Source organism: Sarcophilus harrisii, chromosome 2 (genome assembly GCF_902635505.1).
Source record: "Sarcophilus harrisii chromosome 2, mSarHar1.11, whole genome shotgun sequence".
In the NCBI taxonomy this organism is placed as follows: Eukaryota; Metazoa; Chordata; class Mammalia; order Dasyuromorphia; family Dasyuridae; genus Sarcophilus; species Sarcophilus harrisii.
In genome coordinates, this window is record NC_045427.1 from 465,214,808 (window position 1) to 465,241,171 (window position 26,364).

Here is a 26,364-nt window from a genome sequence, read left to right on the forward strand (position 1 = left end):
TCACAACTCCACCAACAATGCATCAATGTCCCAGTTTTCCCACATCCCCTCCAACAATCATCATTATTTTTTCCTGTCATCTTAGCCAATCTGACAGGTGTGTAGTGGTATCTTAGAGTTGTCTTAATTTGCATTTCTCTGATTAATAATGACTTGGAGCATCTTTTCATATGACTAGAAATAGTTTCAATTTCTTCATCTGAGAATTGTCTGTTCATATCCTTTGACCATTTTTCAATTGGAGAATGGCTTGATTTTTTATAAATTAGAGTTAATTCTCTATATATTTTGGAAATGAGGCCTTTATCAGAACCTTTGACTGTAAAAATATTTTCCCAGTTTATTGCTTCCCTTCTAATCTTGTCTGCATTAGTTTTGTTTGTACAAAAACTTTTCAGTTTGGTATAATCGAAATTTTCTATTTTGTGATCAGTAATGATCTCTAGTTCTGCTTTGGTCATAAAATGTCACTTGTTCTTGACACAGTACCCTGTTATAGGTCTGGGCTTTTCCTTTTTTCCTTAGTACACTGCCTCTGCCTAGGTGCTGAAATGCTTTTCATATGGTGCATTGAACCCTATCTCTAATGTCTGCAGACCCCTCTGTCTCTTTATGCTGATCTGGGCTAGAAAATGACTCCCTATGATTTTTTTCTGATTAGGGAAAAAGAAAAAGAAACAATATGTTCCAAAAATATTTATGGCAGCTCTCTTTGTGGCAGCAAAGAACTAGACATTCCCAGCATGCAATGGGGAATGACTGAACAAGTTGTAATACATTTTCCTGATTGAATACTATTGTGCTATAAGAAATGTTGAACTCAATGATCTTTTTAAAAAATGGATAGACTTGTACAAAATAATGAAGAGTGAAATGAGGAAAACTAAGAAAATATTGTGTATGGTAACAGCAATATTGTTTTAAGAACTATAAATGACTAAGTCATTTTAACTAGTATAAATAATTAACTATGAAAGATATATGAAGACACTATCAGCATACAGAGGAAGAATTAACAAATAGAAATATGTATAGAATGCTTTTACATAGATAAATATATTGTATATAATGGTAGCCTTCTATAAGGTGGGATGGGGAAAGGAAAGGAAAAAAAGAAAGTTATATAATTTTAAAATATATTTGAAAGGAATATCAAGTTGCACATAATAGATTTATAGTTTTGTATGCAATCTTTTTTTTTCTGTTCCATTATGTTAATAATAGAACTCAGGTCTTCCTGACTCTAGGTCCATCTATTGTGCTACCTTGCTGCCACATGAACTATTAAAACAGTCTCCTGTTCCAATCCTTGTCTTTTCAATATATCTTCCACACAACTGATATATTATCCTTCCAAAACAGAAATCTAATCATATCATTCTCTTCCTAAATTTTCACTAGCTCCCTATTGTTTCTAGAAATAAAGTATAAACAACCCAATTCCACATTTTGAGCCCTTTACAATCTGATTTTAACCACTTTTTTTAGTTTGAGTTTATCTCCCTTCTCTCTCAATTTTTCCAGCCTCCTCAGCCTACTAACTCCTTGATGAACTCAATTCTTAACCTCTTATTTTCATACCTTTGTACAGGCTGCCCTATCTTCCTAGAATGCATTCATTTTTTCTTGGTATTGTTAACTTCCCTTCAGGCTCACTTCAATTGTTACTTTTTTATGAAAAGCAATTCCTGAGTTGCCACCTCCCAAATCATTCTTGCTCTCTCCTTTCCTCAAATTGCTTTATATTTATTTATCTGTTGCTCATCTGGTTCCCAGTAGTAGAATATATATTTCTTCAGTACAGAATCTGTTTGTTCTCAGTCTTTGTACTCCGTGCATGTAAGAAAGTGCCTTTAAAATAATAGGATCTTAATGTTTGTGGTAATTAAATGAAATATGTGATAAGTGAATTAGCACTATCTAAAATAAAGTGCTATGTGAGATCTGTGGAAGAAAGTCATCACCAACCAGAAAGACCATGGAAGGCTTTGTGGAGAAGCTGTCCTTAAAGGAGAAGCAGAGAGTCAACAATAAAATAAGGAAAGAGGATGCCTTTCTGGAAGAAAGAACAACATTAGAAAAAGCAAAGAGACAAGGAAATAACTCAAGTCTAGGACAGTGAGAATAATGCAGTTCAGTTGAAATATAGAATGCACAGAAAAGAGTAATATGAGATAAGCTGGAAAACGTAGGGTGTTATCTAATTCTCAAAGGCCTTGAATGCTACAAAAAGAGTTTACCCTTTATTTAATAGGAAATAGAGAGCTACTGAATATTTTTGAATAGAGAAGTAACCTATTCATATCCACATATAAGAAAGATTAACCTGATGAGGTATGAAGGAAGGGTGAATAGGGCAGGGTGAGGAAAGAATCCTGATAGATTGGATAGATGTCATAAAAGTGCAAGTCATAGGTAATGAGATCCTAGACTGTGATCATGGTGGTTGGAGAGTAAAGGGATGGACATGAAAAATAGTACTTTAGATGGAAGCAATTTAATTGGACTTAGTAAATGATTACCAAAAGGAAAATTATCAGATCCAGTACAAAATCCATGGTATTTGGAACCAGAGGATCTGGGTTCAGATCCTGGTTCTACCTTTTTCTCTGTGCATACTTGCATAAGTCACTTCATTTACTTGGGCCTCATTTCCTCATCTGTTAAATGAGGGGGTTGTTCAAGATAAATATTAGGCTCCTATCTAGCTCTAAATCTATGCATATTTTTCTGGGAGAGAAAAGTCAAATATAATCCCAAGGTTATAAATAGAAGAGACAGAAAGAATAGTGATGTCTAAACAGGTACAGTATAGAGACAACATGGTGTAAAGATAGGAGAATTAGCTTTGGAGTCAGGAGATCTGAGTTCAAATTCTGGCTCTCTTATCAACTATAACTTTGGGCATGTCTCCCACTAGATCTTCATTGTAAAATGAAGTGATTGTTGGGCTAAATGGCCTCTGAGGTGGCTTTCTAGGGCTTCAAACCTAGACCCAGGATCCTATCATTCTCTGTCAGTTAATGAAGTTGGTCTAACTTACAGTGGTTCTCAAACTTTTGATCTCAGTATCTTTATACTATTAAAATTATTGAGGAGCTGTTCAAAGAGTTTTTATTCATGTGAGTTATATTTATATTTACCATATTAAAAATAAAATTTAAATTTGTAGATCCTCCAAAAGGGTTTCAGAGATCCTTAGGATTCTCTACACCACACTTTGAGAACCACTAACTAATACACATTGAGTTCAGGTGCTGGCTGCACACAGGGAGAGATGTCTTATAGATAGTGAAAATCTATAAATCTATAAAGCTATGTGCAGGTCAGGGTAGACACTAGGCCTAAGAATACATATATGCAAGTCCTCTTCATGGAGATGGAAATGGCTAAAGCTATGGACACAAAGGAGAATGCCAAGGAAGAATGTTCATAAGAAAAAGGAAAGTGTTATTTTTGGGGAAGACAAAGTTTGGAGGTAGGAGTCTGAAATGTTTGATGCGTCAAAAGGTAAAAGTTGTGGGAAGATAACTGCAGAACAAAAGCACCTGTGAAGGAATTCAACTACAGCTCTGTTCTCTCTTCTTCTCCAACCTGCCTGCAATCTTAAATTTCACAGTGAATTAAGAAGTGATAATTACTCCACAAACAGCACAGGTTCAGGTACTCTTTCTTTAGAGGTGGTAACTAATAAAAGGAAAGCATTTCTTTTTCAGTCAGAGCTGAAAGAGGTATCAAATGTAGAACAGTCTCCACCCTCAAGGAACTGATATTCTGTTGGGAATAAACAATAGTTCAAGTAATCAGTATCATTTATTAAGCACCTAATATGTACCTAGCACTAAGGATACAAAAGCAGAAAATGAAGCTGTCTCTATTCACCAGGAGCTTATATTATGTACATACAAGGTGGTGGTGGTTGTTTGTCCTTCTTCTCAAAGATGATGTTGTGATGTGCAAGTGAACTGGATTTAAGTGAGAGTGGGCTGGGCAAGGTCACCTGCCTCACTTTTCCTTCCAGAGCATCTGGATCCAGTGGCAAGGAAGAGAACAAGCATTCATATAGCACTTAGTATCTGTCAGGCACTGCTCTAAGCCTTCACAAATATCTCATTTGATCCTCACAACAAACCTAGGTGGCAAGTACCATTTTATAGTTGGGACAAAATGAGGCAGGTAGACATTAAGTGACTTTTTCAGGGTCACATACGTAGCTAAAGTGTGTGATTATATCTGAACTTGTCTTCCTGACCCTTAGGCCCAGTACTCTTTCTATTTTCTTATCTGCTTCCTTTATATGTAAAATAGATACAAAGTAATTTCTGGAGAGGAGAAGCTACTAGTAACTGAATGTATATGTTGCAGCACAGGTAGATCAGCACAGACTTCTTATAGGAAACGGTTTTTGAGGTGAGATTGAGATAAGGAAGTCGTCTATTACCAACATGTGCATTCATGAAAATGGGAGGTGAAACAATCATTTTATCTAGATTCTATATAAAATGTATTAAAGAGAGCCAAGCACAATAATCTTGGGAGGGTAAGATAGAACCAGATTGTGAAGGATTGTAAAAGTCAAACAAAAAAGTCTGTATTTTATCCTCAATACAAGAGATATTGTTTGCAGTTTCTTGAGTAGGGGATTGGCATAGTCAGACCCGTGTTTTATGAGAATGTCAGCTGCTTTGAAGATGAATTGGGGAGACAAATCAAGAGGATATCATGTAATAGAATGCTAAACTAAGATGGCGATTCTATACGTAAAGAGAAAGGGATTGATGCCGAAACTGTCATGGAGGTAAAATCGGCAAGAATTGGAAACTGACTAGATTTGTCAGCAAGGAGCTTGAGGAGTTTAAAGTAATACTAAGGTTATGAACCTGGATGAATAAAATAATAATCTTTTTATCCAAAGAAATGGGGAAGTTAAAAGAGGGGGTTTTAGAGAAAAGATGAGTTCCATTTTGGATTGGTGAATTTGAAATGTCCATAGACTATTTAGCTGAGGATTTCCAATAGATAGTTTGTAATGTTGGAATAGCATTCAGGTGAGACATTATCTCCATAGATAAGACAATTGAATTCATGGGAGATGGTGAGATCAAGAAAATAGAAAGAAAGAAGAGAAGAGAGTCCAAGACAAAGATTTGGTTTACACTACATGTTGTTTGGGATGTGGAGGAAGATCCAGCAATGTTTATTAAGTTATGGGCAAACTATCAGGAAAAAAAAAAAAGAAAGGGAAGTGTCATAAGAACCAAAAAAGGAACATCTATAAAGGAGAGAGGAACACAAAATGTCCATGGCAATTCAACCTGACTCATGCTTGTTGAATGAAAACTATGTTTTTTTTTTCTTTTTTGTTCTTTTAAAATTATTTATTTTTATTTTTTAACAAGCTTTTTAAATAATTTACTTGTCCCCTTCACTATCCCTAGTTGAGCCGATTAAAATCCTTCAAAAGTAAAATCCTCAATAAATATTTTCCTAGATCAACAAAATAAATCTCTGCATTAGTCATGACCCAAATATGTGTCTCTTTCTGCATTTTAAATTCTTCACCTCTCTACCAGAAGTTAAGTAGAATGTTTAATTTTCATCCTTTGGGACTTATGGTTTATCATTACATTGATCAGAGTTCTAGTCCTTCAAAGTTATTTTTCCCCTGTGATATTCTTATAACTTGTTCTATTTCCAATCACTTAGTCCTACATTAATACTTAGAAATCTTACAAGTTTCCTCTGAAGTTTTCCATTTTAGCATTACTTAGGACACAATAATGTTACATTTACATTCCACCATTTGCTTAATTATTCCCAATTAGAAGATACTCCCTTAGTTTCCAATTTTGAGCTACCAAAAAAAAGATGATATAAACATATTTTTATTTACATGAATTCTTTTTCTTTGATTTTCTTGGAGTATAGTTTTAGTAGTGATATACCTGGGTCAAAGGATATGAACAGTTTGGAAATTCTTGAGGCTTAGCTATAGACAGTGATTTTAGACTGTATCCCTAGAGAAAAGTTTGAGTTGAAGAAAAAAGAGCTGGGAATTATCAGTATATGTGTGATAATTAAATCCATGAGAGCTGATGAGATCACTAAGCAAGATAGAATAGAGAAAGAAAAACCCAGGATAAAGCCTTCAAAGTAGGGATGTGCTGATTTAATAATCAGCACTGAAAACATATACAATATTTTAAAATTTAATCTGCATTATGAACATTTTTCCATAACTTTCTTAAATCTGAACAATCAACAAAGCAATAAATAAAACCCTGATTTAAGCATTTACTGATTTCTGAAGCATAAAATTTCACACAGAATTTAACAATGGGTTCTGTATTGTCATTCTTCACTGGCTGCAATATATACCCCTACTTAGAGGATGTTTGCAGTTAGTGAGTATGATACAGATAAAGATCTAGCAAAGGAGACTGAGAAAACTTTGTCAGATAAAATAGGAAGAAAAAGAATAAAACCCTAAATAACAGAACAACAATGGCTGTCAGAATATCTATATTCGATTCCTTCCTCCAAAACTAGTTATGTGTCCTTTGAAAAATCACTTCACCTCCTGGATCTTAGCTTCCATATTTTTTAACGAGGTTAATAATATTTGGTACTATTCAATGAGCTCAATAGAAAGTAGGCCATAAGAGGTGCTCTCTTTCCTCTTCCTTTCCTACTCTCCCTTTCCTTCTCCCTTGCTCTCTTCACTTCTCTCTCTTCCTCTACACCTCCACCTTAACTTGTTCATCTGGTTGCTGGTTTATCTCACTTGGATGAGCAGGGAGCTACCAATTACAATCTTTCCAATAAGGTGAAAGCTATATATTTTAGCCATCTGCCCTTTCTCTGCACCGTCTGCACACCACTGAACTGCATCATATACCCAGTCCCTATGCTCTCCATACCCCACCTCAATACCAAAATTGCTGTCTCGACTGCCAATGTGCTCTAAGGAACCTTAGATTCATCAGCAAGCCTGAAGATGCAGCATTTAGATTCCTGGGCTTTATCATAAACCCTGTAATTGACCTTTCCTACATTTGTAATTTCCTTCAATTAAAATATGAGATCTTTGAGAGAAGGAGCTACCTGGCTTTTAGTTTTGTATTTCCAATACTTACCATAGTGATTAAGATTTAAAATTTTTAATTCATTCATTTTTTTCACTTATTCCCTACCTACTTCAAAGGCTTGTGAAGAAAGTATTTTGTAAACTTCAAACAGCTACAGAAATGTGATTTGTGATTGTTATTATTATTTCATTCTCATCTTTTTGAATGGGATTCAGAGAGAACAGACTTGAAACAGGTCGATATCCAATTATTATTCATTTATATTCAATATCCAATTGCATGAAAGGAAAAAATGCTTTTTGTAGTTGAATAAAAGTATTAGTATGTGAGTTTTCCTTCCATATATTCATGGAAGGTAACAGACAAAACAACCAGAGTGATCACTATCATGCTTCACCTGGGGCCCATGAGCTTTTGATCTCTTTGGCCATGTCTCTTTGAAAGCTTTCCATTCTAAGGACTTTGGAGATTATGAGTATTGGGAAGAGCAATATATTTTTAAACTTGATGATGATAATGATGATGATATAAATTGGTGATGTACTAGATACTCTGCTGGATTTGGAGTTAGATAGCTTAGATACTTTAAGCTGTGTGATCTTAGACAAATCATTTAACTTACTCAGCCTCAGTTTCCTCATCTGTAAAAAAAGAGAACTAATAGCACATACTTCTCATGGTTGTTGTGAGGATTAAATGATATAAAAATGTAAAACACTTTACCAACCATAAAGCACTCTATAAATGCTAGATATCATTTTGATTATCTCATTCTTATCTTTTCTGATGAAGTTCAGGCAGAAACAGGCCTGAGAAAGTCATTTTTCTGCCATCAGGATAACAAGGGACACTGGTCTTGGGAATTTATTGGTTTGCTAGATCCCTGACAAATGACTTCCTTCTCTAAGGTCACACAACAAACATATGTCAGAGCAGTAAACTGTGAATTCAAGTCTTCTGACTTCCAATTCAGCTTTCTATCTACTATACCTTGGCTATTATTATTTTTAATGTTTAATCTTTAAAGCATGATTGCAAAGGTGGATAAAATGACTGCTTTTGCAGTTAAATAAGAATATTGGAATTTGTTTATCTCCTATAAACTCACTGAAAACATCTTCAGAACATTCCCAAAGAGAAGGGAAAGGAAAGAGGATAAGGAACAGGGGGAAGAAGAGGAGGAGAAAAAGAAGGAAGATGGAGAAAGGAGGAGAGGGAGGAGAAGGAGGGGAGCAAGAACAATGAAGACTGGAAAGACCCAAAGCAAATCTGCCCCCCCACAGTCCATTGGGACCCCTGGAGGCCATGACATTTCTAGGCATCAAAGCTCTTTCAGATAAGCTCCACTAGGCAAAGACAATTTGTGAAATCAAAATGTGTGGCTGTGATAGAGATGTGGCATTTCAGTCTATTGATCAATGACACAAGAAGTAAAACACAAGGATAAAAATGCATTGGGAGGTCTTGTTGTCAGAGGCAAATAGAGGCTTCTCTTGTCTATTTTGGGAGGGGAGAGAGAGAGAGAAAGAGAGAGAGACAGACAGACAGACACAGACACAGACACAGACAGAGGAAGGGAGAAGAAGGGAAGGTGGAAGAGCAGCTACAAAGCAAGAAATAAATTGCATCTAAGGATTTATATTGGTTTTTAAAGGTTTAAAAGCCCGACTGCCACTGGGGAAAAAAGGAATTCAGGAACTTTTAATATTCTCTGGATTGATCTTGTTCTATGCATAAAGGAGGAGGTTGATAGGGAGAAATTCTCACTTGACAGGCAAAGGGTATGTTTCTGTTTGTCTGCAGACAACCCAAAGGATTGTGATCTCAGCAAACATTCCAGCTGCACATCATTAGGGTGACAACTTTCTGTATATGTGCAAGACAGACCACATGCCTGCTTCTCCCCATTGCAATTCCCTCCCCTCCCCTGGTGATCTAGTTGTGGGCCTTCTTGTCAGTGAAACAGCCATTGTAGAAGTTTTTTCTCCATGAGTGTCACTCAGGAGCTAAAAGACCTAAGGCTGTTCCAGTCTGGCTTCAGGGTGTGTCTGTACATCTGACCTCAAATATATTTGCCAGGAAGGACTAAAAAGAAAGTAACATAGACATAAAAGGGACCAAAAGATCAAAAGGTGGAAGAGACCATAGAGATCACCCAGCCCAATATCCTTTCATTTTCTAGAGAAGACAACTCAGGTCCAAGTCAGTCAAAAGTTTTGTGCTGCCCAGGATCAGAACAGTAGTAAACAGGAATTCTGAGATTTAAATCTAGGCTTTTCATTTCCAAATCTAATATTTTATTCTCCTACTCAAAAGTTCAAATATAATGTCAATGGGATGAAAGGGATGAGTATTTACTGAGACTCTCTAAACCAGATTCATAAATAATAGCTCACATTTAAATAGAGATCAATATGTTTGCAAAAGACTACACACACACACACACACACACACACATATATATATATATATATATATATATATACACATATAGTCTCATTTAGTTCTTACAACAACTCTAAGCTAAGTGCTATTCTTTTCTGTTTTATTTCCTAAGGGGATTATTTATTTTTATTGTAACTTTTTATTGACAGAACATATGCATGGGTAATTTTTTACAACATTATCCCTTGCACTCACTTCTGTTCTGACTTTTCTCTTCCCTCCCTCCACCCCCTCCCCTAGATGGCAGGCAGTCTTATACATGTTAAATATATTATAGTATATCCTAGATACAATATATGTATGCAGAACCATATAGTTCTCTTGTTGCACAAGAAGAATTGGATTCAGAAGGTAAAAATAACCTGGGAAGAAAAACAAAAATGCAAACATTTTACATTCATTTCCCAGTGTTCTTTCTTTGGGTGTAGCTGCTTCTGTCCACCATTGATCAATTGAACTGAATTAGGTCTTCTCTTTGTCAAAGAAATCCACTTCCATCAGAATACATCCTCATAAAGTATTGTTGTTGCCGTGTATAATGATCTGGTTCTGCTCATTTCACTCAGCATCAGTTCATGTAAGTCTTTCCAACCTTCTCTGTATTCATCCTGCTGGTCATTTCTTATAGAATAATAATATTCCATAACATTCATATACCACAATTTACCCAACCATTCTCCAATTGATGGATATCCATTCAATTTCCAGTTTCTAGCCATTACAAAAAGAACTGCCACAAACATTTTGGCACATACAGGTCCCTTTCCCTTCTTTAGTATCTCTTTGGGATATAAGCCCAGTAGTAGCACTGCTGGATCAAAGGATATGCACAGTTTGATAACTTTTTGAGCATAGTTCCAAATTGCTCTCCAGAATGGTTGGATCCATTCATAACTCCACCAACAATGCATCAGTGTCCCAGTTTTCCCACATCCCTTCCAACATTCATCATTATTTTTTCCTGTCATCTTAGCCAATCTGAGAGGGATGTAGTGGTATGTCAGAATTGTCTTAATTTGCATTTCTCTGATCAGTAGTGATTTGGAACACTCTTTTATATGAGTAGAAATAGTTTCAATTTCATCATTTGAAAATTGTCTGTTCGTGTCCTTTGACCATTTATCAATTGGAGAATGGCTTGATTTCTTATAAATTAGAGTCAATTCTCTATATTTTGGAAATGAGGCCTTTAATTGTAAAAATGTTTTCCCAATTTGTTTCCTTTCTGTTTTATAGATAAGTAAATTAAGGGCCCAGAGAGGTCAAAGGGCTTGCTGAAAGTCCCATAACCTGTAAGTGTCTGAGGCAGGATTTGAATCCAGTTTGGGGCTCTCATATTGTAATATGTCATTGTCTTTCTAAATTAGACATGTGACATTGGGAAAATCTCTTCCCTTCTTATGGTCTCCTCAAGTATAAAATGAAAAGCTCAGACAGATGATCTCAAAAGTCCCTTCCAGCTCCACCATCCTATGATCTCTAAATCTATGATTGACTAACTTTTTAAAATATATTTTTTCACTAAGAAGTTTATGATCTTGGTGAGTTTCATGACTTCATTTGTTGCTTAATACAGAGTACAGAGGGGAACATTGGTCTCTGAGCGAGGAATAACTGGGAGAAAGGGAATTGGAGTTTTATAAATTATTTACAAACCTGCTGCCATCAAACCATAAAGGGAGCACAGCCATAGCTTTCCCATGGCAAACTGAAAGAATTTTGTTCTTGAGTTTCCTTTATTCAGTAAAGGAGAGAGAATTATATAGGTTTTGCTTAGAACATAGCAGGGAAACAAACTGGTCAAAGAAGGGGAAAAAAGCATATCAGTGGAGGAAATGACCACAGCTAAATTCTAACCACATTGAGAATAATAACAGTGATGATATGATGATAATGGATTAAATCTGGGACATTCAGAGCCTACCTTAGAAGTTTAACAAATTGCTGAAGGGATGCCTGTTTTCATCCTAAAGAGATACTTATATGATCTTTGATGCAAAGGGATAGGGTATATCCTTTAGTAGAGTACAAAGGGAGTACTACCTCACTAAGAGCCAATAATTAGACATGGAAGCTCCCCCCAAAAATTGTTAATGCTTTAGATTGCCTTATGAAAGGTCCAATGAAGCTCTTTTCAACAATGAGTTGATTCAGGCCAGCTCCAATGGACTTGTGATGAAGCAAGCCATCTGCACCCAGAGAGAGAACTATGGGGACTGAATGTGTATCACAACATAGTTTTTCATCTTTTTTGTTATTGTTTGCTTGCTTTTTGTTTTTTCCCATTTTTTCCTTTTTTGACCTGATTTTTCTTGTGCAGCATGATAATTGTGGAAATGTGTATAGAAGAATTGCACATGTTTAACCTAAATTGGATTACTTGCCCTCTAGGGGAGAGAGGAGAGGAAGGAAGGGAGAAAAAATAGGAAAAACAAGATTTTGCAAAGATGAATGTTGAAAACTATCTTTGAATGTATTTTGAATATAAAAAACTATTTAAAAATAAAAAAGGTCCAAGATCATGCTTACTTTGGCAGCATATATGCTAAAATTGGAATGAAATAGAGAAGATTAGCTTGGCCCCAATATAAGGATGACACATAAATTCATGAAATGTTTATTAAAATTCTCAATAAAAAAGAAAGATCCAGGGTCTAGTCATAAGAGCAAGTGGGCTCACCTCCTGGTCAAACCACATCTGTATTATTGCATTAGTTCTAAATATCTCATTTGATGAAAAACCTTGACAAATGAAGATGAGTCCAGGGGAAATTGACCTGGATAAGGATACTGGAAACTATGCCATATCACCTATATGGAAGGATTTAGTCTACTTTCCTTAAAGAATAAAGGACTTGTAAAAGACTTAAAGATATGGCTATCTTTGAGTAGCTGAAGAGTTAACCTGTGGGAAAGAAATTAGTTTTGTTCTGCTTGAACCAAGAGAGAAGTATGAGGAACAAAAGGTAAAAATTGCAAAAAGTAGAAAGGTAGAATTCTGAAAATGGGGAATAAACTGTTTCAGAAGATCATTGAGCAATCTCAATACTGGAAGGCTCAAGAGGCTGCCTCATTATCTGTCAAACATACTGTATAAGAGGAGTCTTTATTCTGACACAGGTTGGAATAGGTCCCTTTCAACTCCAAGATTCTTTCATTCTGTGACCTTGAAACAGTATGGAAATTTATTAAAAGAAAGGTAAACATCACAGTCCAATTTATACCTATCAAAAGTAAACTAGGAAATTTCCCATCCAGGATTCTCCCCCAATACCATAGTCTTTGTAGTCATGTTTCTGACCATCTGCTTTCATAAAAGTATAGCTGTAGTGTGGCAAGTGATCTTGGAAGTCATCTAGTCAGGCTAGATTTTACAGATCTAATTTTACAGATGAGGAAACTGATGTTTGAGATCTTACATAGTAACTGGAAGCAGTGAGATCTACTTATTCTCTAAGGAATGTGTCTTAGCTGTCTTCCTTGTTTGTCATGGACCCACATGCTATTTCATGACTCATAAGTAATTAGTGACCTGTAAGAATATAATTACTCCTCACCAAGTGATCTGGATGTTTATTGGACTTGGATCAGTGTCTCCAATCTGTTGATTTGATTTCGCAAAGAATCACATCCCAATAGCTGTCCCCTCTGCCTCCTACTCAGCAATAGATAATAGAGCAATCTTTAAATATAGTAAGGAGCCTAGGGTCTGAAATGCTCTCATAGGAACAACAAAAAAAAAAAACACCAATGGTTCCATGGCAACAATGGAAATGTGTATTATGTTACCTTGAATCCTCAAGGAGAGAAATATGCTGATTGAATTCCATGACTCCCTGGCCAGTCAAAGACAAACATTTAGAACAAGGTCAGTCTGAAACCCACCTTCCATAGAGAGAGCCAAGGAATGTTTCTCCCAGTATGGTAAGGATGGGGAAGGGGAGTCATCAGTGCTTGTGTACTCAACCATCCACTACCTAGAGAAACAGATAGGGTCTTGAGAAAGCATCCCTATTCTTATTCTAAGAATAATGCCAGCTGTAGGGTTAAATCATTGTGTCCTTGGAAATGGAAAAGAGGCTATTTGTGTCCAGTTTTCCCTTTGAGTCAATGTAAAATTTAAAAAGCAACTAGTTGTGTTTTGCTGTGAAAGGTATAGGCTGGCGAATTTAAGATGAAGTGTCAAGTACATCTAAGTTTGGATTATGTGAAAGACTCTGAGCTCTCCTGGTGGGGGGTAGGAGGAGATATATTTAGACTAATGCAATTGCAATTAATGACAAAAGATTCTTAGGTGACTGTCCCAAAATATCCATACCTCCTGGCTGAAGCTGCTACTCAGAGCAAAAAGTCCCATGTTTCTTTATGGCTCAAGACAGCTAAATGGTCCAATAGATAGAGAGCTGATCCTGAAGTCAGGAAAACCAGCCTTGGGCATTTACTAATAGACTATCCTGAGCAAGTCACTTAAGCTTAGTCAATCTCAGTTCTCTCATAAAATAGAGATCCTTCCCAGGGTCATTAAGCGGATAAAATGAAATAATATGTGTAAAGTCTTTTGCAAACCTCACACTGCTACATTTGCTGTTGTTGCTGTTGTTAGTAGTTTTTCAGGCATGTCTGACTCATATCTATTAACATCGTACTATCCTCAATTACACTCATCATCCTTTTCCTTCTTACCATTCTAGAGCTGGCTGTAGCTATAATCCAGGCCTCTGACTCTTAGTGACTCCATTTGGGGTTTTTGGGGGGCGAAGATATTAACAAAATGGTTTGCCATTTCCTTCTTCAATTCATTTGACAAATGAATTTTATGGGGTTAAATAACTTGCCTAAGATTACAAAGATGGTATGTACCTCATGCCAGATTTGAACATAGGAACAGGAGTCTTCCAGATTCTGATCCCAGTGCTCCATCCACTGCACCACCTATTCATGATGAAACCTTCCTTCTTTTGATGTATCCCAACTCTTTTCTTCCCATGTCATTCAAATAGCCTGAGTACTGCTCTAAGGAATGGCAGAGAATAAGGTAGGTTTGGGAATCTCTCCAGAGCTGGCCTAGAATATCAACAAAGCTGCTGGTTACTTCTATAGGATAAATAGATGCTAGAGATAGATGGTTGAAATCTCACTGCTGTCTTTGCAATACTGTTGGGTTCTGTCCCCATTAGAGAGATAGCCTGGGATGTGTGCTGGGTTAGCTGGCACAATGAGTAGTGAATTAAAACTAGAGTCAGGAAGATCTGTATTCAAATCTCGCCTTAGATACTTACTTACTAGCTGGGCAAATTACTTAATCTCTGTCTGCCTCCATTTCCTCATCTGTAAAATGGGGAGAAATAAAGCACAGTTGTTGTAAAAATAAAATGAAAAATATTGGTAAAATATTTAGTTCTATGCCAGGCATAGAGTAGGCATTATATGTTAAATCCATATTATTATTATCAGAATCAGTTCCAATTCTTATAAGACTTACTAACTTGAGTGACCATGAACAAATCAACTAGCCTCTGAGACTTGGTTTCCTCATCTGCAAAATAATGATGATAGCACCTGTAGTGTGTCTGCCTAGAGCTCTTGTGAAGAGCAAATAAGACAACAATTGTGAAGTACTTTGTAAACACTAAGGAGATAAGTGCCATCTACATAGTCAGTCTCATACAGCATGCACTCAAGTGATGTTCACTGAATTTAAATTAATAACATAACTCTCCTTCCCTTTACTATCACAATGAGTCACTAAATCCAATGGAAATAAAGAGATTTGGAGTTAAGGTGTTGAAGGCCCCTGCTAGAAAGAAAATATATCAATAGAAAGAGGAGAGAGTTTCACTTCTCAGCCATTAATCCTTCATGTGATTTATCTCATAGTAGTCAGACCTTAACAGGGAGGACACTGTATAAGTAAATGCTGTTGTGGGAGAGAGGTAGGAATATCCCTCTGTCCTGAACTCTTGGGAGGGCAAACAAGAAGCCAGGGACCAAATATGAGGCACCAGATAGAACTGCAATCTTTGACTTAGGTGGGACCCAGCCTGATTTCTATTCTATAGCTGTTTAATGTCATTACATCATTATTACATTTTTCCTTCTATCACCTTCCTTACACCCTCCCCATCCCTAGGTCTACTTTAATGCCCTGGAATCTTCAGTATTATCATATTCCCTCTAACCACTAGAAATTGGATCTAAGGGCCTGGCTCTAACATTTATTTATCATATAACTGGCAAGTTTTATCTCCTTTCTAAATTTTGTTTTCCTCCTTTTAAATTGGAAATAATAATACTTGCAGAGACCATGTAGACTGGCCACCAAGTCAAGAAGACCAGGATTCAAATTCTAGCTCCAATACATGCTAGACTAAAGGCAAATCACTTAACTTCTTTGGGAAAAATAATAAAATTTTGTTGATTTCTTTTGTTTTTATAGTGCCTAAATTTTCTCCAGAATCTTTTTCTCCCTTCTCCCAAAAAGCCATCATATAGGACAAAGAATATTTTAAAGGAAAAAAATAAAAAAAACTGACAATTTAAAAAAATCTGACAATATATGCAGCATTCCACACTTGTGGACTTCCTATCTCTGCAAAGAAGTGGAAGAGATGTCTTCTCCTATCTCTTTTTCCAGCCATGTTTATTCTTTGTAATTATGCATTGTTCACTTTTAATTATTTTATGGTTGTTCTTTCCATTTACATTGCTGTAGTCATTCTGAATATTGTTTTCTTGGCTCTGATTAATTCACTCTGTATCAGTTTATTGCTGCTCTGTATTCATTAGTCATCATTTATTACAGCCCGATGATATTTGATTGCATTTAGGTACCATAATTTGTTTAGCCATTCCCTGACTGATGAGTGCTACTTCATTTCTACTTTCTTTTACTTTTATTTACTACCATGAAAAGGTTTGCTATAAATATTTTCATTTATAGAAGGATTTTCTTCTATTAATGACATTCTTGGAAATATATGTCTAGTTGTGGATTTCCTGGATCAACACATATGGACATTTTAGTCACTTTATTTGTATAATTCCAAATTGTTTTCTAAAATGGTGATATTGATTTCATAGTTCTGCCAACAATGCACTGATGTGCCTATATCTCAAAAGCCCTCCAACAATGACCTTTTTTGTCATCTTTCTTCATCTTAGTTAATTCCTAGTATGAGGTGATATCACAAGAAGCTTAATTTTTCAATGCTCCCAGATAATTCTCTAAGCCTCTAAGTTATTGCTGCTTTACATGTGTGAAGGCACTCTCCAAACAAGAGCTTCTTGTGCTCTTAACTTCTCATTTGGTTGCCCTCCTTTGAGACATTGTGATTCCTTCTTCATATATTAGGAAGTTCATTTCTATTATCTTGAAAAATTCCATCAGCCTCATTGTCATCCTATGCCCTTCTGATTGGAGAGTAGGTTCATGAACTCCAAAACATCCACTTAAGTAACAATTTAAGCTGAGTGTAGTTCATTTAATTTCTTATTTGGTTGCACTATCCTGAGATTTCTACACCATACCTTTGTTGGACCCCTTCTCCCTCCATCTTTGTTCCCTATTTGGCTTTCTTTTTATGCTTTGTCATATCTCATTAAACTGTAAACTCCTTGAAGGCAAGAACAGTTTCTTTTTTTTTCTTTTTGTATTTGTATCCCCAATGCTTAATACAATGCCCAGAATATATGAGGTGCTTAATGTTTATTAACTTACTGACTGACCTTTTTAATTTTAGTGCCTTCTCAAACAATGAATTGGACATGCAACTAAAAAAGCTAAAAAAAGAATAATCAAAGAACAATTAAATACCAAATTTGAAATTCTAAAAATAAAAAGGGAGATTAATAAAATTAAAAGAAAACAATTGAATTAATAAACAAAACTAAAAGTTGGCTTTATGAAAAATCCAACAAAATAGATAAACCTTAGTTAATTTGATTAGAAAAAGGAAAGAAAAAATTGAAATTATTACTATAAAAAATGAAAAAGTGAACTTTCCACCAAAAAAGAGTAAATTAGAGCAATAATTAGAAGCTATTTTGCCCAACTGTATGCCAATAAGTCTGATAATGTAACTAAAATGGATGAATACTTAGAAAAATATAGATTGTGGGGGTGGAGCCAAGATGGTGGAGAGGACACATGCTTCAGCTCCCTTCTACCCTCATTTACTGATTACCTAATTCAGCCTCTGAAATAGTGCTGGTAGAATAAAGGAATATTGGGAGTACAACAACTTACCAGCTGAAGATAACTTGGAAGATCACCAGAAAAGGTTTGTCCTGATCTGTGGGAGGAGGCCAGCACAGGCAGGGAAGCAGAACATGGAGGCAAGCCCACGCTGAGCAGACCAGGCGTGGGGGCGATCTCTGTGGGTGGAGAATTTGCAGGGAGGACTCTACCACAGGTTGGCTGCTCTGCTTTGGTTGCAAAACGGTAGCTCAGCAGAGAAGTTACACAATCACTAAAGATAGAGTGTACCCCAAAACCCCAGAGTTAAACAGGACCTTTCCATACCTACCCTACACTGGAGTGACTCAGCATGGAGCAAAGTGCAGCTGCACAGCTGCATTCCACAGCATGGCGCTCAGCCCAGGACACTCACACTTCCACTGCTCAGCCGCTCAAACCAGGGCAGCCGCTGTTCCACAGCTCAACCGTTTATCCCAGGGCAGCTGCTGTTCCACAGAGCAGGGCTCTGCCCAGGACAGTCACACTTCCAGCACAGCAGAACTCTGCCCAGGGCAATCACACTTCCAGCACAGTGGGGCTCTTCCTGCTCTTCCTAGGGCAGTGGCACTTCCATTGGGTGGGGCTCTTCCAGGACAGTCACACTTCTGCAGCGCAGCTGCGCTTTGCAGCCTGTTCACAGAACAACTACTACCCATCTGTCCCTGTTCTGTAGAGGAAGCCGAGAACCTCCTTGCTCTGAAAGCAGACTTCAAGGGCTTTTTAAAAAATGAGTGAAAAGGCAAAATGAGCTCTAACTATAGATAGCTTCTATACAGAAACAGAGCAAAAATTCCAACTCTGAGGAGACCAATAGCAGACAGTCACCAGACAAAATCACAAAGGGGGATGTAATCTGGTCCCCACTATACAAGGTTCTCCTAGAAGAAATTATAAAAGATCTTAAAAGAGAGCTAGAAGAAAAATGGGGAAAGGAAAGAGAAGCTTTGCAAGAGAATATGAAAAGGCATATAACTCATTAAAAGAAAGATTTGATAAAGTGGAAAAAGAAAACAACTTCCTGAAATGTTAATTGGAAAACATAAAGAACTCCCAAGAAAGTGGGATTTGTGAATTGGAAAAAGAAAATAATTCAGTAAAAAAAAAATTAGTGAAGTGGGAAAAAATTCCATAAAGCAAAACAACTCATTTAAAAACTCAATTGGACATATACAAAAAGAAGTTTAAAAAAAGTTAATGAAGAAAATAACTCCTTAAAAATCAGAACTGAACAAATAGAAATGAATGATTCATGAAGACATCAAGAATCAGTCAAGCAAAATCAAAAGAAAAAGTAGAAAAAAATGTTAAATATCTACTTGGAAAAAAAACAGACCTGGAAAATAGATCTAGTAGAGATAATCTGGGGATTATTGGACCTCCTGAAAATTATGATAAAAAAAGAGCCTAGATACTATTTTACAGGAAATCACTAAAGAGAACTGCCCAGATGTAATACAATCAGAAGATAAAATAGGCATTGAAAGAATTCATCTAACACCTTCTGAAAGAGACCCCAAAATAAAAACTCCAAGGAATGTTGTGGCTAAATTTCAGAACTATTAGACTAAGAAAAAAATATTAGAAGCAGCCAGAAAAAAAACCAATTCAAATATCAAGGAGGCACAATAAGGATCACTCAGGATCTAGCAGCTTTCACATTAAAGGATCAAATGGCCTAGAATCTGATATTCTGAAAGGCAAAAGAATTTGGAATGTAGCTAAGAATAAACCACCCAGCTAAACTGAGCATTTTCTTCCAGGGAAGAAGATGGACATTCAATGAAACAGATGAATTCCATTTATTCTTAATGAAAAAGCCAGAGCAAAACAAAAAAATTGATCTCCAAATGTAGGACTCAAGAGAAGCATAAAAAATAAAAAGAACTCTTGTGAATTGTATTTCTGTTACAGGCATACATAAAGAGCACGTGTATAATTTGATTTTACTGTTATAATATAAAAATGGGAAATAGAAGTAGAAAGGGGATTGTATCAGAAAAAAAAGGAAAAGGGGAGATAAAAAGAGGGAAATTACATCCTACGAAGAGGCCAAGGAAATCTATCATATCTGAGGGAATTGAGGAAGGTGGAGGAACACTGTGTGAATCTTTCATCAGATTTGGCTCAAAGAGAAAATATTAGACATATTTGGTTTACAGAGAAACTTCTCTCACCTCATTAGAAAGTGGGAGAGAAAAAGAGAAAAGGAAAAGAGTAGGCTAAATGGAAAAGAATACAGAAAAATAAGGAAAATATCTAAGAAAGGGAGAGGGACTCGAAGGGGGTGGGAGGGATTCTAAAGAGGGAGAGCTGTGTGAGGCAAGTGGTGCCCATGAGTTCAATACTAGGGATAAGGGGGGGGGGAAGAAAGAGAAAAGTATAATCTGGGGATAATAAGTGGCAGGAATTACAGAATTAGTAGTTTTAACCATAAATGTGAATGGGATGAACTCTCCCAAAAACAGAGGTGGATAGCAGAGTGGATGAAAAGCCAGAATTCTACACAATATGTTGTTTATAGGAAACACATTTAAAGCAGGGTTAAACATACAGAGTAAAAGTAAAAGATTCGAGCAGAATCTATTATGGTTCAGTGAAGTTAAAAAAGCAGAGGTAGCCATTCTTATCTCAGATTAAGCAAAAGCAAAAATTGATCTAATTAAAAGAGATAAGGAAGGAAACTATATCTTGCTAAAGGGTAGCATAGACAATGAAGCAATATCAATACTAAATATATATGCAGCAAGTGGTATAACATCTAAATTCCTAAAGGAGAAGTTAAAAGAGTTGCAAGAAGAAATTGAAACAAAACTGTAATAATGGGAAATCTCAACCTTGCTCTCTCTAATCGTGCTTTAGATAAATCAAAGCACAAAACAAATAAGAAAGAAGTTAAAGAGGTAAATAGAATATTAGAAAAGTTAGGTATGATAGATCTTTGGAGAAAACTCAGTGGAGACAGAAAGGAGTGCACTTTCTTCTCAGCAGTTCATGGACCCTATACAAAAATTGACCATATATTAGGACATAAAGATCTCATTAAATGCTGAATGGCAGAAATAGTACATGAATTCTTTTAAGATCACGATGCAATAAAAACTACATTCAACAAAAAGCTAGGGGTAAATAGAGCAAAAAGTAATTGGAAACTAAATAATCTCATCCTAAAGAATGAATGGGTAAAATAGCAAATCATAGACACAATTAATAATTTCACCCAAGAGAATGACAACAATGAGACAACACACCAAAATTTGTGGGATGCAGCTAAAGTGGTAATAAGGGGAAATTTTTATATATTTAGGAGCTTACTTGAATAAAATAGAAAAAAAGAAGATCAATGAATTGGGGTTGCAACTTAAAAAGCTAGAAAAAGAGCAAATTTTAAAAAAACCATCAAACACTACACTTGAAATTCTAAAAATAAAAGGAGAGATCAATAAAATTGAAATTAAAAAAACTATTGAATTAATAAATAAAACTAAGAGTTGGTTTTATGAAAAAATCAACAAAATAGATAAACCTTTGGTAAATTTGATTAGAAAAATGAAAGAGGAAAATCAAATTGTTAACTAACAATTTCATCTCTTAAAAATGAAAAGGGAGAACTTTCCAACAATGAAGAGGAAATTAGAGCAATAATTAGGAATTACTTTGCCCAACTTTATGCCAATAAATTTGATAACCTAAGTGAAATGGATGACTACCTTCAAAAATATAGGCTGCCCAAATTAACAGAGGAGGAAGTAAATTGCTTAAATAGTTCCATTTTAGAAAAAGAAATAGAACACGCTATTAATCAACTCCCTAAGAAAAAATCCCCAGGACCAGATGGATTTACATGTAAATTCTACCAAACATTTAAAGAACAATTAACTCCAATGTTATATAAACTATTTGAAAAAATAGGAAATTAAGGACTCCTACTAAATTCCTTTTATGACACAGACATGCTACTGATACCTAAACCAGGTAGGTTAAAAACAGAGAAAGAAAATTATTGACCAATCTCCCTAATAAATATTGATGCAAAAATCTTAAACAAAATATTAGCAAAAAAATTACAGAGAATCATCCCTAGGATAATACGCCATGACCAAGTAGGATTTATACCAGGAATGCAGGGCTGGTTCAATATTAGCAAAACTATTAGCATAATTGACTATATCAATAACCAAATTAACAAAAACCATATGATCATCTCAATAGATGCAGAAAAAGCATTTGATAAAATCCAACATCCATTCCTACTAAAAATACTTGAGAATATAGGAATAAATGGACTTTTCTTTAAAATAATCACGAGCATCTATTTAAAACCATCAGTAAGCATCATATGTAATGGGGATAAACTGGAACCACTCCCAGTAAGATCAGTAGTGAAACAAAGTTGCCCACTATCAGCATTACTATTCAATATTATATTAGAAATGCTAACTTTGGTAATAAGAGTTGAGAAAGAGATTAAAGGAATTTGAGTAGGCAATGAAGAAACCAAATTATCACCTTTTGCAGATGATATGATGGTATACTTAGATTCTACTAAAAAGCTATTAGAAATAATCCATACCTTTAGCAAAGTAGCAGGATACAAAATAAACCCACATAAGTCATCAGCATTCTTATATATCACAAACAAAATCCAACAGTTAGAGTTACAAAGAAAAATTTCATTTAAAGTTACTGCCGATAGTATAAACTATTTGGGAATCTATCTGCCCAGGGAAAGTCAGGAACTATACGAGCAAAACTACAAATAAAGTCAGATCCAACCAATTGGGAAAATATTAAGTGCTCTTGGATAGGTCAAGCAAATATGATAAAGATGACAATACTACCTAAATTAATCTATTTATTTAGTGCTATACCAATGAGACTCCCAAAAATCTACTTTAATGACCTAGAAAAAATAACAACAAAATTCACCCGGAAGAACAAAAAGTCAAGGCTTTCAAGGGAACTAATGAAAAAAAAAATCAAATGAAGATGGCCTAGCTGTACCAGATCTAAAATGATATTGTAAAGCAGTGGTTACTAAAACCATTTGATATTGGCTAAGAAATAGACTAGTTGATCAGTGGAATAGGTTAGGTGAATGTTATGGAATCTGATTGTTCTGTAAGAAATGACCAGCAGGATGATTTCAGAAAGGCCTGGAGAGACTTACATGAATTGATGCTGAGTGAAATGAGCAGGACCAATAGGTCATTATATACTTCATCAACAATATTATATGATGTTCAATTCTGATGGACATGGCTCTCTTCAGCAATGAGATGAACCAAACCAGTTCTACTTGTTCAATAATGAATACAACCGGCTACACCCAGCAAAAGAACTCTGGGAACTGAGTGTGAACCACAATATAGCATTTCCACTCCCTCTGTTTTTGTCTGCTTGCATTTTTTATTTCCTTCTCTGGTTATTTTTACCTTATTTCTAAGCCCAATTTTTCTTGTGCCACAAAATAACTGTATAGATATGTATACATATATTGTATATAACATATGCTTTAACATATTTAACATGTATTGGTCCACTTGCCATCTAGGAGAGGAGGTAGGAGGGAAAAGGGGGAAAGTTGGAACACAAGGTTTTGCAAGGGTCAATGTTGAAAAATCACCCATGCATATATCTTGTAAATAAAAAGCTATAATTAAAAATAAAATAAAATAAAGTTTTCCCTGGAAAAAAAAGAAAAATATAGATTGCCCAGATTAACAAAGGAGAAAATAAATTACTTAAAATAGTTCCATTTTAGAAAAAAAGAAATTGAACAACCTATTAATCAGCTCCCTAAGAGAAAATCTCCAGGACCAGATGGATTTCCATATGAATTTTACCAAATATTTAAAGAACAATTAATTCCAATATATGCAAACTATTTGGAAAAATAGGGAAAGGAGTCCTATCATATTCCCTTTATGACACAGATATCGTGCTGATACCTAAACCAGATAGGATCAAAACAGAGAAAGTAAAGTATAGACCAGTTTCCCTAATGAATATTGATACAAAAATCTTAAATAAACTATTAATAAAGAGATTATAGCAAGTTATTATCAGAAAAATACACCATGACCAAGTAGGATTTATACCAGGAATACATGGCTGGTTCAATTTTAGGAAAACCATTAGCATAATTGACTATATCTATAACCAAACTAACAGAAATCAGAAATCTGTAAAACTGACAGTCAAAAAAATCATCATATCTATAGTGATACCAACTGAGGTCCAAGATAGCCATGGGAATCATAGAATTTTAATTTAGTTCTGTAAGGAGAGAAGGAAACAAACATTTAAGTTTCTACTATGTGCCTCATTGTGTTAAGTACTTAACAAATATTCTTATTTGATCCTTACAACGACCATGGAAGGTAAATGCTATTATTATACTCATTAATTTATAGTTAAGGAAACTTAGGCAAATAAGGATTAAGTGATTTGTGTAAAATAATACAACTAGTAAAGAATCTTAACCAAGATTTGAATTCAGGTCTTTGAGACTCTGGGCCCAGAACTCTATCCACTGCATTGTTGACCAAAATTGTTGTTGTTCAATCAAATCTGACTCTATGTGACCCACTCTGGAATTTTCTTGGCAAAGATACTAAAGGGGTTTGCCATTTCCTTTTCCAGCTCATTTGACAAATGGGAAAACTGAGGTAAAGAGGGTTAACTGTCTGGGGCCAGATTTAAATTTAGGAAGTTGAGTCATCTTGATTCAAGGTCCAGTGTTCAATCCACAGCACTTTATAGTTGTCTAATTATAAGGGACTTCAGAGTGTTCAAATAACTCATTTTACACATAAGGAAATTCAAGTCCCAGACATGGAAAGTGAATCACTTGTGCAATGTTACATAGGTAGCAACTGGCAGAGCTAGAATTTGAACTTGGCTCTTCCAACTCCTGATCTAATAAGTAAGTAATCCTAGCACCATGGGATGTTAAAAATGGCAGGAACCTTGAGCATCTAAAGCAACAGTGTCAAATTCAAGTAAAAATAGGAGTCACTAATCCTCACATAAGGATACTTGTGGCTGCCAAATATTAATTTAGTTTTAAAATCTAATGTTGCCTATGTTTTGTTGTATTTGTACTTATTTGGTTAATTATTTCCTGGTTCCATTGTATACAACAGCAGCAGTATTGTGTGATCAACTATGTTCAGACTTAGTTCTTCTCAACAATACAATGATCTAAGACAAGTACAAAAGACTCACGATGGAAAATGCTCTCCAGAGAAAGAACCATAGAATCTAAATACAGACTAACTCAGACTATTTTCACTTTTTCCCCCTTTCTTATGGTTTTTCTCTTTTGTCCTGATTCTTCTTTCACGATATGACTAATGTGGAAATATGTTTAAGATGATTGTACATATATAATCTATATCAGCTGTCTTGGGGAAAGGAAAGGAAAGGATTAAGGAGGGAGGATGGAAAATTGGAATTCAAAATCTTATAAAAATGAATATATTTACATGCAATTGAAAAAAATAAGATACTATTAAGTGTGAATTTTTTTAATTTAAAAAAAAGAAAGAAAAAATATATCCCAGTTCCATTTTAAACACTTGGAAATATTGTAGGCTAAATATGACTCAAGGACCAATTTTTTTACACTTCCAATATAACCAAATCCCTGTGTATTTAAGAAGAGGAATCTGAAACCCAGAGAGGTAACATAACTATGGCAACTACTTCTTCCTCTCCTCTTCCTCCCATTATACACTGAAAGAAGGAGGAAAGACCCAGGCTAGAAGCAAAATCTAGTTTTCGAAGTGGGAAGGACCTAGGCTATTAATAAAAGCTAGGATTCTCAGTCCAGGCCTTTTACTATGTATAATAGTGCCTCTCTCAAGGCTTAAAAATGTTTTCTAATTTACACACAAAGGAATTAGTTTTCTTTTCATGCGCAAAGTAAGAAGCTCAAGTTGAGTTGTAAAGGTTTACTCAAGTTTACCTTTCTTAGGGGATTTATGCATTATTTACATAATCAGATTTTTTTCTTAAGGTGCAGAGAAACTAATTCAAAATGTAGTAACACGATATTTCACATTTCACTATTTAATGGGCTCTTCATCACTCCCCTCAGAGGGGGCACGTGGAATCTTGGAGAGATAATGAGGAGGCATCTACTGTGTGTTCAACAGCAAAGTTGCAAAGACTGCAGAACTACAATTCCCAGTGTACAATGCAACCTGTAGCCCATTTCTCCTTTAGCTGACTCTGGTTAAAGAAGAAATCAGGACTTGCAAGGTTAGCTCTGTGAGAGAGATTCAAAGCTAGAGGATAGTGCTTCCATAAGAGGAGGAGAGCAGAGCAAACACAGCCCCAGTGGCCAGTTCCTTGGGGACCTTCTCAGAGGTAGGAGAGGAGCCTTTCTCTTCCCAAGCCCTTCATGTTTTCAGTTTCTTAATAAAGATGGGCTAGCCTGAATGGTTAAGGTCACAGCCCCCGCTTCCTGGTTAAAGATGAAGGGAGCAGAGTGCGGAGCCTGGAGAAAACCTGCCTTTTTTCCCAGAAGAGGTAATCTCTTGATAACATTATCCTACTGACCTCTTCACTAATTTATTCTCTGAACATGGG

The 26,364-nt window shown here is 35.6% G+C and overlaps 1 non-coding gene across 1 annotated transcript; it reads left to right on the forward strand.

Annotated features, from left to right (window-relative positions):
• The first annotated feature begins 12,054 nt into the window (after positions 1-12,054).
• LOC111718530 lies at positions 12,055-12,161 on the forward strand. Its single transcript, XR_002769063.1, has one exon. It is a non-coding gene; the product is annotated as a U6 spliceosomal RNA (small nuclear RNA).
• Positions 12,162-26,364: the final 14,203 nt, after the last annotated feature.